The sequence below is a fragment of the Petromyzon marinus genome, chromosome 71, assembly GCF_048934315.1.
Source record: "Petromyzon marinus isolate PM22_M1 ecotype Great Lakes invasive population chromosome 71, UKy_Petmar_22M1.pri1.0, whole genome shotgun sequence".
Classification (NCBI taxonomy): Eukaryota; Metazoa; Chordata; class Hyperoartia; order Petromyzontiformes; family Petromyzontidae; genus Petromyzon; species Petromyzon marinus.
In genome coordinates this window covers 2,054,725-2,070,284 of record NC_133737.1, presented here as the reverse complement: position 1 = coordinate 2,070,284, position 15,560 = coordinate 2,054,725, and the positions used below count along the sequence as shown (strand labels likewise).

Sequence of the window (15,560 nt, the reverse complement as noted above, 5' to 3'; positions counted from 1 at the left end):
TCCCATCGGTGAGCTCCTCCGGCAGGCAAGGCTGCGATGGCTGGGTCATGTAGCCCGCATGCCCAGCCACCGCATGCCGAAACAGCTTTTGTTTGGCCGGATTGAGGGGGCTAAGCGGGCGCGGCACGGGCTAGAGAAGAGATGGAGTGATGTGGTACAGGAGGACGTGGAGCTGAGTGGACTTGCCGATGACTGGTACCAGCGGTGTCAAGATCGGCCTCTGTGGAGGAGGCTCGTGAAGGATGCTACTGGGCAGTTGGAGGCAGTCGCCCTCCAACAACAACGGAGGGCGGAGGAGCGACGCTCACAACAGCGAGCGGAGCGCCGGGTGGCTAAAGCACAGCAGGTTGGCACAGTAGGGGGCACAGGTGGTGCATCAGCCAGTCATCTCAGTCAGTCGACCCGTGGCACCTGGGTCTGCCCCGTGACCTCCTGCCAGCGGGCGTTCGATACTTCACGTGGCCTCAGGGTGCACATAGCCTGGCACAAGCGTCGTGGTGACGTCACCGCCACTTAGTGGCGAATGGCGGTTGTTGTTGTTGTTGTTGTGTCAGTCCATGTGTGTGTGGGGAGCGATAGTGTAGTGGTTAGCGCTACGCTGCGCTATGAACCTGGCGACCCGGGTTCGATTCCCGCTCACGGCCACCAACACCGGTGACGATTATCTGAACCGGTCCCGGACCTCCCCTAGGTCGACTCAGCCTCAAATGAGTACCTGGTGCGGTGTGTAAATATTGCCACTGGGGAGACAAAGGCGGTCGGGCGTGGTGCTGGCCACCCACCCCCTCGTGTACCGTTCCGGCCTTCATAGGTGCTCGCTAACAGCACTTGCCCCTACAGTCTGTTAAGGCTATATGGGGGATCTTTGTGTGTTGGAGTCCATGTGTGTGTAAGTCTATGTGTGTGTGTTTGAGTCCATGTGTGTGTGTTTGAGTCCATGTGTGTGTCAGCCGATGTGTGTGCATGGCTCAAAGTGAGCGTGTAAGTCACTGTGTGTGTGTAAGTCAATGTGTGTGTGTGTAAGTCACTATGTGTGTGTGTGTGAGTCAATGTGTGTGTGTGTAAGTCAATGTAGGTGTGTGTAAGTCAATGTGTGTGTGTGTAAGTCAATGTCTGTGTGTGTAGGCCAATGTGTGTGTGTGTAAGTCAATGTGTGTGTGTAAGTCAATGTGTGTGTGTAAGTCAATGTGTGTGTGTATCTAAAGTCCATGTCTGTCTGTGTGTATCTAAAGTCAATGTCTGTGTGAGTCTAAGCAGAGAATTAAAGCAAAAGCAATCAGGCGATGGGCAGGAGGCGAGGCCCCGCATGGCTAGGCCCCGCGTTGTAATGTTCCGACCTGGACGTCGATTCCATTACTCGCTGCTACTCAATTGATATCCCTACGAGAGAGAGAGGAGCGAGGCTCTACCTGGGTAAACAACAACAACAACCACCACCACCACCAACACGACAACAACAACAACCACGATGTGAACTTCTCACCTCGGCTCACAGTGAGCGCGCGCGTTGAGTACGGCAGCTTCCTGGTGTCTCGTGACGTCACGCGGCAGCAGGTGACATGACGTCACTAGCGGGGAACATACCTCCCCCCCCACGCCGATGAGGTAGTGCAGCGGTGACGTCAGAAAGCGGGGTTAGAGTTCAAGTTTATTAAGATTCCTATTCCATTGATCCCTCTATTGAACATTGACCCTTTGGTGTGCGTGAACTCAACAACGTGAACATTGTGTATACAGTGTGTGTGTACAAACTGTGTATACAGCGTGTGTGTACAAACTGTGTATACAGCATGTGTGTACAAACTGCGTATAAGTGTGTGAGACCAAATTGCGTATAAGTGTGTGTGTGTGTACAAACTGTGTATAAGTGTGTGTACAACCTGTGTATAAGTGTGTGTACAAACTGTGTATACAGTGTGTGTACAACCTGTGTATAAGTGTGTGTGTACAAACTGTGTATAAGTGTGTGTACAACCTGTGTATAAGTGTGTGTGTACAACCTGTGTATAAGTGTGTGTACAACCTGTGTATACAATGTGTGTACAAACTGTGTATAAGTGTGTGTGTACATCCTGTGTATAAGTGTGTGTACAAACTGTGTATAAGTGTATAAAAACTGTGTATAAGAGTGTGTGTACAAACTGTATACAGTGTGTACAAACTGTGTATAAGTGTGTGTACAAACTGTGTATACAGTGTGTGCACAACCTGTGTATAAGTGTGTGTACAATCTGTGTATAAGTGTGTGTACAAACTGTGTACAAGTGTGTGTACAAACTGTATAAGTGTGTGTACAAACTGTATACAGTGTGTGTACAAACTGTGTATAAGTGTGTGTGTACAAACTGTGTATAAGTGTGTGTGTGTACAAATTGTGTATAAGTGTGTGTGTACAAACTGTGTATAAGTGTGTGTGTACAAACTGTGTATAAGTGTGTGTGTGTGTACAAATTGTGTATAAGTGTGTGTACAAACTGTGTAGAAGTGTGTGTGTACAAACTGTGTATACAGTGTGTGTACAAACTGTGTATAAGTGTGTGTGTACTAACTGTGTATAAGTGTGTGTGTGTACAAACTGTGTATAAGTGTGTACAAACTGTGTATAAGTGTGTGTGTACAAACTGTGTATGTGTGTGTACAAACCGTGTATAAGTGTGTGTGTACAACCTGTGTATAAGTGTGTACAAACTGTGTAAAAGTGTGTGTACAAACTGTGCATAAGTGTGTGTGTACAAATTGTGTATACAGCATGTGTGTACAAACTGTGTATACAGCATGTGTGTACAAACTGCGTATAAGTGTGTGAGACCAAATTGCGTATAAGTGTGTGTGTGTACAAACTGTGTATAACAGTGTGTGCATAAACTGTGTATAAGTGTGTGTGTACAAACTGTGTATAAGTGTGTGTGTACAACCTGTGTATAAGTGTGTGTGTACGAACTGTGTAAACAGTGTGTGTACAACCTGTGTATAAGTGTGTGTGTACAAACTGTGTAAGCAGTGTGTGTACAAACTGTGTATAAGTGTGTGTACAACCTATGTATAAGTGTGTGTGTACAAACTGTGTATAAGTGTGTGTGTACAAACTGTGTATAAGTGTGTACAAACTGTCTATAAGTGTGTGTGTACAACCTGTGTATAAGTGTGTGTGTGTGTACAAACTGTGTATATAATGTGTGTGTACAACCTGTGTATAAGTGTGTGTGTACAAACTGTGTATACAGCGTGTGTACAAACTGTGTATAAGTGTGTGTGTGTGTGCAACCTTTGTATAAATGTGTGTGTACAACCTGTGTATAAGTGTGTGTGCAAACTGTGTATAAGTGTGTGTACAAACTGTGTACAAGTGTGTGTACAAACTGTATAAGTGTGTGTATAAACTGTGTATAAGTGTGTGTGTACAACCTGTGTATAAGTGTGTACAAACTGTGTATAAGTGTGTACAAACTGTGTATAAGTGTGTGTACAAACTGTGTATAAGTGTGTGTGTACAAACTGTGTATAAGTGTGTGTGTACAAACTGTGTATAAGTGTGTGTGTACAACCTGTGTATAAGTGTGTGTACAACCTGTGTATACAATGTGTGTGTACAACCTGTGTATACAGTGTGTGCACAAACTGTGTATACAGTGTGTGTGTACAACCTGTGTATAAGTGTGTGTACAACCTGTGTATACAATGTGTGTACAAACTGTGTATAAGTGTGTGTGTACAAACTGTGTAAACAGTGTGTGTACAAACTGTGTACAAGTGTGTGTACAAACTGTGTATAAGTGTGTGTGTACATCCTGTGTATAAGTGTGTGTACAAACTGTGTATGAGAGTGTAAAAACTGTGTATAAGTGTGTGTACAAACTTTATACAGTGTGTACAAACTGTGTATAAGTGTGTGTACAAACTGTGTATACAGTGTGTGCACAACCTGTGTATAAGTGTTTGTACAATCTGTGTATAAGTGTGTGTACAAACTGTGTACAAGTGTGTGTACAAACTGTATAAGTGTGTGTACAAACTGTATACAGTGTGTGTACAAACTGTGTATAAGTGTGTGTGTACAAGCTGTGTATAAGTGTGTGTGTACAAATTGTGTATAAGTGTGTGTGTACAAACTGTGTATAAGTGTGTGTGTACAAACTGTGTATAAGTGTGTGTGTGTACAAATTGTGTATAAGTGTGTGTACAAACTGTGTATAAGTGTGTGTGTACAAACTGTGTATACAGTGTGTGTACAAACTGTGTATAAGTGTGTGTGTACAAACTGTGTATAAGTGTGTGTGTGTACAAACTGTGTATAAGTGTGTACAAACTGTGTATAAGTGTGTGTGTACAAACTGTGTATAAGTGTGTGTTTACAAACTGTGTATAAGTGTGTATGTACAAACTGTGTATAAGTGTGTGTGTACAAACTGTGTATAAGTGTGTGTGTACAAACTGTGTATAAGTGTGTGTGTACATACTGTGTATGTGTGTGTACAAACTGTGTATACAGTGTGTGTACAAACTGTGTAAACAGTGTGTGTACAAACTGTGTATAAGTGTGTGTACAACCTGTGTATACAGTGTGTGTACAAACTGTGTATAAGTGTGTGTGTGTACAGCCTGTGTATAAGTGTGTGTGTACAAACTGTGTATACAGTGTGTGCACAAACTGTGTATAAGTGTGTGTACAAACTGTGTATAAGTGTGTGTACAGCCTGTGTATAAGTGTGTGTGTGTACAAACTGTGTATAGTGTGTGTGTGTACAAACTGTGTATACAGTGTGTGTGTACAAACTGTGTATGTGTGTGTACAAACTGTGTATACAGCGTGTGTACAAACTGTGTATAAGTGTGTGTACAAACTGTGTACAAGTGTGTGTACAAACTGTATAAGTGTGTGTACAAACTGTGTATACAGTGTGTGCACAAACTGTGTATAAGTGTGTGTACAAACTGTGTATAAGTGTGTGTACAGCCTGTGTATAAGTGTGTGTGTGTACAAACTGTGTATAGTGTGTGTGTACAAACTGTGTATACAGTGTGTGTGTACAAACTGTGTATGTGTGTGTACAAACTGTGTATACAGCGTGTGTACAAACTGTGTATAAGTGTGTGTACAAACTGTGTAAGTGTGTGTACAAACTGTATACAGTGTGTGTACAAACTGTGTATACAGTGTGTGTGTACAAACTGTGTATAAGTGTGTGTACAAATTGTGTATAAGTGTGTGTACAAACTGTGTATAAGTGTGTGTGTACAAACTATGTATAAGTGTGTGTACAAACTGTGTATACAGTGTGTGTACAAACTGTGTATACAGTGTGTGTACAAACTGTGTATAAGTGTGTGTACAAACTGTGTAAACAGTGTGTGTACAACCTGTGTATAAGTGTGTGTGTACAAACTGTGTAAGCAGTGTGTGTACAAACTGTGTATAAGTGTGTGTACAACCTATGTATAAGTGTGTGTGTACAAACTGTGTATAAGTGTATAAAAACTGTGTATAAGAGTGTGTGTACAAACTGTATACAGTGTGTACAAACTGTGTATAAGTGTGTGTACAAACTGTGTATACAGTGTGTGCACAACCTGTGTATAAGTGTGTGTACAATCTGTGTATAAGTGTGTGTACAAACTGTGTACAAGTGTGTGTACAAACTGTATAAGTGTGTGTACAAACTGTATACAGTGTGTGTACAAACTGTGTATAAGTGTGTGTGTACAAACTGTGTATAAGTGTGTGTGTGTACAAATTGTGTATAAGTGTGTGTGTACAAACTGTGTATAAGTGTGTGTGTACAAACTGTGTATAAGTGTGTGTGTGTACAAATTGTGTATAAGTGTGTGTACAAACTGTGTAGAAGTGTGTGTGTACAAACTGTGTATACAGTGTGTGTACAAACTGTGTATAAGTGTGTGTGTACTAACTGTGTATAAGTGTGTGTGTGTACAAACTGTGTATAAGTGTGTACAAACTGTGTATAAGTGTGTGTGTACAAACTGTGTATGTGTGTGTACAAACCGTGTATAAGTGTGTGTGTACAACCTGTGTATAAGTGTGTACAAACTGTGTAAAAGTGTGTGTACAAACTGTGCATAAGTGTGTGTGTACAAATTGTGTATACAGCGTGTGTGTACAAACTGTGTATACAGCATGTGTGTACAAACTGCGTATAAGTGTGTGAGACCAAATTGCGTATAAGTGTGTGTGTGTACAAACTGTGTATAACAGTGTGTGCATAAACTGTGTATAAGTGTGTGTGTACAAACTGTGTATAAGTGTGTGTGTACAACCTGTGTATAAGTGTGTGTGTACAAACTGTGTAAACAGTGTGTGTACAACCTGTGTATAAGTGTGTGTGTACAAACTGTGTAAGCAGTGTGTGTACAAACTGTGTATAAGTGTGTGTACAACCTATGTATAAGTGTGTGTGTACAAACTGTGTATAAGTGTGTGTGTACAAACTGTGTATAAGTGTGTACAAACTGTCTATAAGTGTGTGTGTACAACCTGTGTATAAGTGTGTGTGTGTACAAACTGTGTATATAATGTGTGTGTACAACCTGTGTATAAGTGTGTGTGTACAAACTGTGTATACAGCGTGTGTACAAACTGTGTATAAGTGTGTGTGTGTGTGCAACCTTTGTATAAATGTGTGTGTACAACCTGTGTATAAGTGTGTGTGCAAACTGTGTATAAGTGTGTGTACAAACTGTGTACAAGTGTGTGTACAAACTGTATAAGTGTGTGTATAAACTGTGTATAAGTGTGTGTGTACAACCTGTGTATAAGTGTGTACAAACTGTGTATAAGTGTGTACAAACTGTGTATAAGTGTGTGTACAAACTGTGTATAAGTGTGTGTACAACCTATGTATAAGTGTGTGTGTACAAACTGTGTATAAGTGTGTGTGTACAAACTGTGTATAAGTGTGTACAAACTGTCTATAAGTGTGTGTGTACAACCTGTGTATAAGTGTGTGTGTGTACAAACTGTGTATATAATGTGTGTGTACAACCTGTGTATAAGTGTGTGTGTACAAACTGTGTATACAGCGTGTGTACAAACTGTGTATAAGTGTGTGTGTGTGTGCAACCTTTGTATAAATGTGTGTGTACAACCTGTGTATAAGTGTGTGTGCAAACTGTGTATAAGTGTGTGTACAAACTGTGTACAAGTGTGTGTACAAACTGTATAAGTGTGTGTATAAACTGTGTATAAGTGTGTGTGTACAACCTGTGTATAAGTGTGTACAAACTGTGTATAAGTGTGTACAAACTGTGTATAAGTGTGTGTACAAACTGTGTATAAGTGTGTGTGTACAAACTGTGTATAAGTGTGTGTGTACAAACTGTGTATAAGTGTGTGTGTACAACCTGTGTATAAGTGTGTGTACAACCTGTGTATACAATGTGTGTGTACAACCTGTGTATACAGTGTGTGCACAAACTGTGTATACAGTGTGTGTGTACAACCTGTGTATAAGTGTGTGTACAACCTGTGTATACAATGTGTGTACAAACTGTGTATAAGTGTGTGTGTACAAACTGTGTAAACAGTGTGTGTACAAACTGTGTACAAGTGTGTGTACAAACTGTGTATAAGTGTGTGTGTACATCCTGTGTATAAGTGTGTGTACAAACTGTGTATGAGAGTGTAAAAACTGTGTATAAGTGTGTGTACAAACTTTATACAGTGTGTACAAACTGTGTATAAGTGTGTGTACAAACTGTGTATACAGTGTGTGCACAACCTGTGTATAAGTGTTTGTACAATCTGTGTATAAGTGTGTGTACAAACTGTGTACAAGTGTGTGTACAAACTGTATAAGTGTGTGTACAAACTGTATACAGTGTGTGTACAAACTGTGTATAAGTGTGTGTGTACAAGCTGTGTATAAGTGTGTGTGTACAAATTGTGTATAAGTGTGTGTGTACAAACTGTGTATAAGTGTGTGTGTACAAACTGTGTATAAGTGTGTGTGTGTACAAATTGTGTATAAGTGTGTGTACAAACTGTGTATAAGTGTGTGTGTACAAACTGTGTATACAGTGTGTGTACAAACTGTGTATAAGTGTGTGTGTACAAACTGTGTATAAGTGTGTGTGTGTACAAACTGTGTATAAGTGTGTACAAACTGTGTATAAGTGTGTGTGTACAAACTGTGTATAAGTGTGTGTTTACAAACTGTGTATAAGTGTGTATGTACAAACTGTGTATAAGTGTGTGTGTACAAACTGTGTATAACTGTGTGTGTACAAACTGTGTATAAGTGTGTGTGTACATACTGTGTATGTGTGTGTATAAACTGTGTATACAGTGTGTGTACAAACTGTGTAAACAGTGTGTGTACAAACTGTGTATAAGTGTGTGTACAACCTGTGTATACAGTGTGTGTACAAACTGTGTATAAGTGTGTGTGTGTACAGCCTGTGTATAAGTGTGTGTGTACAAACTGTGTATACAGTGTGTGCACAAACTGTGTATAAGTGTGTGTACAAACTGTGTATAAGTGTGTGTACAGCCTGTGTATAAGTGTGTGTGTGTACAAACTGTGTATAGTGTGTGTGTGTACAAACTGTGTATACAGTGTGTGTGTACAAACTGTGTATGTGTGTGTACAAACTGTGTATACAGCGTGTGTACAAACTGTGTATAAGTGTGTGTACAAACTGTGTACAAGTGTGTGTACAAACTGTATAAGTGTGTGTACAAACTGTGTATACAGTGTGTGCACAAACTGTGTATAAGTGTGTGTACAAACTGTGTATAAGTGTGTGTACAGCCTGTGTATAAGTGTGTGTGTGTACAAACTGTGTATAGTGTGTGTGTACAAACTGTGTATACAGTGTGTGTGTACAAACTGTGTATGTGTGTGTACAAACTGTGTATACAGCGTGTATACAAACTGTGTATAAGTGTGTGTACAAACTGTGTAAGTGTGTGTACAAACTGTATACAGTGTGTGTACAAACTGTGTATACAGTGTGTGTGTACAAACTGTGTATAAGTGTGTGTACAAACTGTGTATAAGTGTGTGTACAAACTGTGTATAAGTGTGTGTGTACAAACTGTGTATAAGTGTGTGTACAAACTGTGTATACAGTGTGTGTACAAACTGTGTATACAGTGTGTGTACAAACTGTGTATAAGTGTGTGTACAAACTGTGTAAACAGTGTGTGTACAACCTGTGTATAAGTGTGTGTGTACAAACTGTGTAAGCAGTGTGTGTACAAACTGTGTATAAGTGTGTGTACAACCTATGTATAAGTGTGTGTGTACAAACTGTGTATAAGTGTGTGTGTACAAACTGTGTATAAGTGTGTACAAACTGTCTATAAGTGTGTGTGTACAACCTGTGTATAAGTGTGTGTGTGTACAAACTGTGTATATAATGTGTGTGTACAACCTGTGTATAAGTGTGTGTGTACAAACTGTGTATACAGCGTGTGTACAAACTGTGTATAAGTGTGTGTGTGTGCAACCTTTGTATAAATGTGTGTGTACAACCTGTGTATAAGTGTGTGTGCAAACTGTGTATAAGTGTGTGTACAAACTGTGTACAAGTGTGTGTACAAACTGTATAAGTGTGTGTATAAACTGTGTATAAGTGTGTGTGTACAACCTGTGTATAAGTGTGTACAAACTGTGTATAAGTGTGTACAAACTGTGTATAAGTGTGTGTACAAACTGTGTATAAGTGTGTGTGTACAAACTGTGTATAAGTGTGTGTGTACAAACTGTGTATAAGTGTGTGTGTACAACCTGTGTATAAGTGTGTGTACAACCTGTGTATACAATGTGTGTGTACAACCTGTGTATACAGTGTGTGCACAAACTGTGTATACAGTGTGTGTGTACAACCTGTGTATAAGTGTGTGTACAACCTGTGTATACAATGTGTGTACAAACTGTGTATAAGTGTGTGTGTACAAACTGTGTAAACAGTGTGTGTACAAACTGTGTACAAGTGTGTGTACAAACTGTGTATAAGTGTGTGTGTACATCCTGTGTATAAGTGTGTGTACAAACTGTGTATGAGAGTGTAAAAACTGTGTATAAGTGTGTGTACAAACTTTATACAGTGTGTACAAACTGTGTATAAGTGTGTGTACAAACTGTGTATACAGTGTGTGCACAACCTGTGTATAAGTGTTTGTACAATCTGTGTATAAGTGTGTGTACAAACTGTGTACAAGTGTGTGTACAAACTGTATAAGTGTGTGTACAAACTGTATAGAGTGTGTGTACAAACTGTGTATAAGTGTGTGTGTACAAGCTGTGTATAAGTGTGTGTGTACAAATTGTGTATAAGTGTGTGTGTACAAACTGTGTATAAGTGTGTGTGTACAAACTGTGTATAAGTGTGTGTGTGTACAAATTGTGTATAAGTGTGTGTACAAACTGTGTATAAGTGTGTGTGTACAAACTGTGTATACAGTGTGTGTACAAACTGTGTATAAGTGTGTGTGTACAAACTGTGTATAAGTGTGTGTGTGTACAAACTGTGTATAAGTGTGTACAAACTGTGTATAAGTGTGTGTGTACAAACTGTGTATAAGTGTGTGTTTACAAACTGTGTATAAGTGTGTATGTACAAACTGTGTATAAGTGTGTGTGTACAAACTGTGTATAAGTGTGTGTGTACAAACTGTGTATAAGTGTGTGTGTACATACTGTGTATGTGTGTGTACAAACTGTGTATACAGTGTGTGTACAAACTGTGTAAACAGTGTGTGTACAAACTGTGTATAAGTGTGTGTACAACCTGTGTATACAGTGTGTGTACAAACTGTGTATAAGTGTGTGTGTGTACAGCCTGTGTATAAGTGTGTGTGTACAAACTGTGTATACAGTGTGTGCACAAACTGTGTATAAGTGTGTGTACAAACTGTGTATAAGTGTGTGTACAGCCTGTGTATAAGTGTGTGTGTGTACAAACTGTGTATAGTGTGTGTGTGTACAAACTGTGTATACAGTGTGTGTGTACAAACTGTGTATGTGTGTGTACAAACTGTGTATACAGCGTGTGTACAAACTGTGTATAAGTGTGTGTACAAACTGTGTACAAGTGTGTGTACAAACTGTATAAGTGTGTGTACAAACTGTGTATACAGTGTGTGCACAAACTGTGTATAAGTGTGTGTACAAACTGTGTATAAGTGTGTGTACAGCCTGTGTATAAGTGTGTGTGTGTACAAACTGTGTATAGTGTGTGTGTACAAACTGTGTATACAGTGTGTGTGTACAAACTGTGTATGTGTGTGTACAAACTGTGTATACAGCGTGTGTACAAACTGTGTATAAGTGTGTGTACAAACTGTGTAAGTGTGTGTACAAACTGTATACAGTGTGTGTACAAACTGTGTATACAGTGTGTGTGTACAAACTGTGTATAAGTGTGTGTACAAACTGTGTATAAGTGTGTGTGTACAAACTGTGTATAAGTGTGTGTACAAACTGTGTATACAGTGTGTGTACAAACTGTGTATACAGTGTGTGTACAAACTGTGTATAAGTGTGTGTACAAACTGTGTATAAGTGTGTGTGTACAACCTGTGTATACAGTGTGTGTGTGTACAAACTGTGTATAAGTGTGTGTACAACCTGTGTATAAGTGTGTGTGTACAAACTGTGTATAAGTGTGTGTGTACAACCTGTGTATAAGTGTGTGCACAACCTGTGTATACAATGTGTGTACAAACTGTGTATAAGTGTGTACAAACTGTGTATAAGTGTGTGTACAAACTGTGTATAAGTGTGTGTGTACAAACTGTGTATAAGTGTGTGTGTACAAACTGTGTATAAGTGTGTGTGTACAACCTGTGTATAAGTGTGTGTGTACAAACTGTGTATAAGTGTGTGTACAAACTGTGTATAAGTGTGTGTACAAACTGTGTATAAGTGTCTGTATAAACTGTGTATAAGTGTGTGTGTGTACAGCCTGTGTATAAGTGTGTGTGTGTGTACAACCTGTGTATAAGTGTGTGTGTACAACCTGTGTATAAGTGTGTGTACAACCTGTGTATACAATGTGTGTGTACAACCTGTGTATACAGTGTGTGCACAAACTGTGTATACAGTGTGTGTGTACAACCTGTGTATAAGTGTGTGTACAACCTGTGTATACAATGTGTGTACAAACTGTGTATAAGTGTGTGTGTACAAACTGTGTAAACAGTGTGTGTACAAACTGTGTACAAGTGTGTGTACAAACTGTATAAGTGTGTGTACAAACTGTGTATAAGTGTGTGTGTACAACCTGTGTATAAGTGTGTGTGTACAAACTGTGTATAAGTGTGTGTACAAACTGTGTATAAGTGTGTGTACAAACTGTGTATAAGTGTCTGTATAAACTGTGTATAAGTGTGTGTGTGTGTGTACAGCCTGTGTTAAGTGTGTGTGTACAACCTGTGTATAAGTGTGTGTACAACCTGTGTATACAATGTGTGTGTACAACCTGTGTATACAGTGTGTGCACAAACTGTGTATACAGTGTGTGTGTACAACCTGTGTATAAGTGTGTGTACAACCTGTGTATACAATGTGTGTACAAACTGTGTATAAGTGTGTGTGTACAAACTGTGTAAACAGTGTGTGTACAAACTGTGTACAAGTGTGTGTACAAACTGTATAAGTGTGTGTACAAACTGTGTATAAGTGTGTGTGTACATCCTGTGTATAAGTGTGTGTACAAACTGTGTATGAGTGTGTAAAAACTGTGTATAAGTGTGTGTACAAACTGTATACAGTGTGTACAAACTGTGTATAAGTGTGTGTACAAACTGTGTATACAGTGTGTGCACAACCTGTGCATAAGTGTGTGTACAATCTGTGTATAAGTGTGTGTACAAACTGTGTACAAGTGTGTGTACAAACTGTATAAGTGTGTGTACAAACTGTATACAGTGTGTGTACAAACTGTGTATAAGTGTGTGTACAAACTGTGTATAAGTGTGTGTGTACAACCTGTGTATACAGTGTGTGTGTGTACAAACTGTGTATAAGTGTGTGTACAACCTGTGTATAAGTGTGTGTGTACAAACTGTGTATAAGTGTGTGTGTACAACCTGTGTATAAGTGTGTGTACAACCTGTGTATACAATGTGTGTACAAACTGTGTATAAGTGTGTACAAACTGTGTATAAGTGTGTGTACAACCTGTGTATAAGTGTGTGTGTACAAACTGTGTATAAGTGTGTGTGTACAACCTGTGTATAAGTGTGTGCACAACCTGTGTATACAATGTGTGTACAAACTGTGTATAAGTGTGTACAAACTGTGTATAAGTGTGTGTACAAACTGTGTATAAGTGTGTGTGTACAAACTGTGTATAAGTGTGTGTGTACAAACTGTGTATAAGTGTGTGTGTACAACCTGTGTATAAGTGTGTGTGTACAAACTGTGTATAAGTGTGTGTACAAACTGTGTATAAGTGTGTGTACAAACTGTGTATAAGTGTCTGTATAAACTGTGTATAAGTGTGTGTGTGTACAGCCTGTGTATAAGTGTGTGTGTGTGTACAACCTGTGTATAAGTGTGTGTGTACAACCTGTGTATAAGTGTGTGTACAACCTGTGTATACAATGTGTGTGTACAACCTGTGTATACAGTGTGTGCACAAACTGTGTATACAGTGTGTGTGTACAACCTGTGTATAAGTGTGTGTACAACCTGTGTATACAATGTGTGTACAAACTGTGTATAAGTGTGTGTGTACAAACTGTGTAAACAGTGTGTGTACAAACTGTGTACAAGTGTGTGTACAAACTGTATAAGTGTGTGTACAAACTGTGTATAAGTGTGTGTGTACAACCTGTGTATAAGTGTGTGTGTACAAACTGTGTATAAGTGTGTGTACAAACTGTGTATAAGTGTGTGTACAAACTGTGTATAAGTGTCTGTATAAACTGTGTATAAGTGTGTGTGTGTGTACAGCCTGTGTATAAGTGTGTGTGTGTGTGTACAACCTGTGTTAAGTGTGTGTGTACAACCTGTGTATAAGTGTGTGTACAACCTGTGTATACAATGTGTGTGTACAACCTGTGTATACAGTGTGTGCACAAACTGTGTATACAGTGTGTGTGTACAACCTGTGTATAAGTGTGTGTACAACCTGTGTATACAATGTGTGTACAAACTGTGTATAAGTGTGTGTGTACAAACTGTGTAAACAGTGTGTGTACAAACTGTGTACAAGTGTGTGTACAAACTGTATAAGTGTGTGTACAAACTGTGTATAAGTGTGTGTGTACATCCTGTGTATAAGTGTGTGTACAAACTGTGTATGAGTGTGTAAAAACTGTGTATAAGTGTGTGTACAAACTGTATACAGTGTGTACAAACTGTGTATAAGTGTGTGTACAAACTGTGTATACAGTGTGTGCACAACCTGTGTATAAGTGTGTGTACAATCTGTGTATAAGTGTGTGTACAAACTGTGTACAAGTGTGTGTACAAACTGTATAAGTGTGTGTACAAACTGTATACAGTGTGTGTACAAACTGTGTATAAGTGTGTGTGTACAAACTGTGTATAAGTGTGTGTGTACAAATTGTGTATAAGTGTGTGTGTACAAACTGTGTATAAGTGTGTGTGTACAAACTGTGTATAAGTGTCTGTGTGTGTGTACAAATTGTGTATAAGTGTGTGTACAAACTGTGTATAAGTGTGTGTGTACAAACTGTGTATACAGTGTGTGTACAAACTGTGTATAAGTGTGTGTGTGTACAAACTGTGTATAAGTGTGTGTGTGTGTACAAACTGTGTATAAGTGTGTACAAACTGTGTATAAGTGTGTGTGTACAAACTGTGTATAAGTGTGTACAAACTGTGTATAAGTGTGTATGTACAAACTGTGTATAAGTGTGTGTGTACAAACTGTGTATAAGTGTGTGTGTACAAACTGTGTATAAGTGTGTGTGTACATACTGTGTATGTGTGTGTACAAACTGTGTATACAGTGTGTGTACAAACTGTGTAAACAGTGTGTGTACAAACTGTGTATAAGTGTGTGTACAAACTGTGTATACAGTGTGTGTACAAACTGTGTGTGTGTGTACAGCCTGTGTATAAGTGTGTGTGTACCAACTGTGTATAAGTGTGTGTGTACAACCTGTGTATAAGTGTGTGTACAACCTGTGTATACATTGTGTGTGTACAACCTGTGTATACAGTGTGTGCACAAACTGTGTATAAGTGTGTGTACAAACTGTGTATAAGTGTGTGTACAGCCTGTGTATAAGTGTGTGTGTGTACAAACTGTGTATAGTGTGTGTGTACAAACTGTGTAAACGTGTGTATGAACAACCTGTGTATACAATGTGTGTGTACAACCTGTGTATACAATGTGTGTACAACCTGTGTATAAGTGTGTGTGTACAAACTGTGTATGTGTGTACAACCTGTGTATAAGTGTGTGTGTACAAACTGTGTATAAGTGTTTGTGTGTGTACAAACTGTGTATACAGTGTGTGTGTACAAACTGTGTATACAGTGTGTGTGTACAAACTGTGTATGTGTGTGTACAAACTGTGTATACAGCGTGTGTACAAACTGTGTATAAGTGTGTGTACAAAC

General features: G+C 39.1%; 1 protein-coding gene across 3 annotated transcripts in view; it reads right to left on the bottom strand.

The window, feature by feature from the left end:
• Nucleotides 1–15,560, bottom strand: part of LOC142906819 (uncharacterized) — a 138,780-nt gene that overhangs the window by 22,854 nt on the left and 100,366 nt on the right. The window contains exon 1 of one of the 3 annotated variants that reach the window (XM_076055404.1): nucleotides 1,484–1,595. The exons of 1 other annotated variant lie outside the window; for it this stretch is intronic. The gene's annotated coding sequence lies outside the window, so the exon portion shown is untranslated. Of the gene's footprint in view, nucleotides 1–1,483; nucleotides 1,596–15,560 lie in introns of those variants that run through there. One more of the 3 variants, XM_076055406.1, reaches the window with a different exon arrangement.